The following is a 1,122-nucleotide window of genomic DNA, read 5'->3' as shown; positions in this document are numbered from 1 at the left end:
ATATATATATATATATATATATATATATATACATATATATATATATATGCGACTGCGGGACAATTTTACAATTTCCACTCGCTCTTGTTGCGCGCGGAATTGTCTTTTTCCCAGATTGCTCCGCAGGTCATGTTGTATACAATCTAGTCTTCTTTATTTGAATTCTTTTTTCTCTTTTTTTGTTACTTTTCCCGATATTCTTATTTTATCCGTTCTGCGTGCATGCACACCCCGTAAGTTCCCATTTGTTTTGTTGCAAAATGTTCTATTTGTTAAGTTGCAAAATTTCACATACGAAAATACATTTTCTCCGGAAGAAAGCGTAGAATGTGTCCTTTTGCCGTTTGCTTTTGTACAAGATTATTTGATGTATGTTGGTGGAAAGAAACCTTTAGCTTATAGATAATTACTCTTCCCGTGTGTTCGTTCAATTCTACTCGGTTACCCTTCCAAACGAAGCTCATGTCCGAGTTTAATTCCACGTTTCTCGATTTTGATCTTGTTACAGAGCTTCGTACTTCTTTCCCCTTGCCTTTCCGCCGTCGTTCTCTCCACATTTGCACGTCTTTTCCCATCGTTCGTATCCTCTTTCTTTCTCCAACAGTAACTCTGAGCACCCGCCGCGTCGCGTCGCATCGCGTCGCGCCGTACGTGCACCCCCGTAGAGCGTCTCCCCTTGTAGTTTACGCGGTGCTCGTTTATCTTCGGGTAGTTTACCAGTCTTGAGAAAGTTCCGGCGTGAGAGGCTCGGCTCGGGGTGTGGGAGTTTCGCCGTGGACCGCGCAGATAGTTTTGCCCCGAACGGGTCGGGAGGATGCGGCGCTCCGAATTCTTAAGTCGCACCCCGCAATATATTAGACTGGTGCGTAAGTTCTGTAATTGCCACGCTATAATAGCGGAGCGATGTTATTGGCGCGCTTGAACACGCCGGATCATGAATCTCCGTAATGTGATTTATATTCCGAGTTATAGAATATGTCTTCTATCCCCTCCTTGTCCCACAAATTTTCGAGTTCTTGAGCCGAGCAACTGTTACGCGCGGCAGCAAGTAGGCGAAAAGTCCAGAAATGAGACCGGAGGTTCGCGTGACGTGTCACAGTAAAAACAACGCTCGATCGCACT

Source organism: Odontomachus brunneus, unplaced genomic scaffold (genome assembly GCF_010583005.1).
Source record: "Odontomachus brunneus isolate Ranch 3 - 2012 unplaced genomic scaffold, Obru_v1 Obru_scaffold_147, whole genome shotgun sequence".
Classification (NCBI taxonomy): domain Eukaryota; kingdom Metazoa; phylum Arthropoda; class Insecta; order Hymenoptera; family Formicidae; genus Odontomachus; species Odontomachus brunneus.
Note: the sequence above shows the minus strand (reverse complement) of the source record.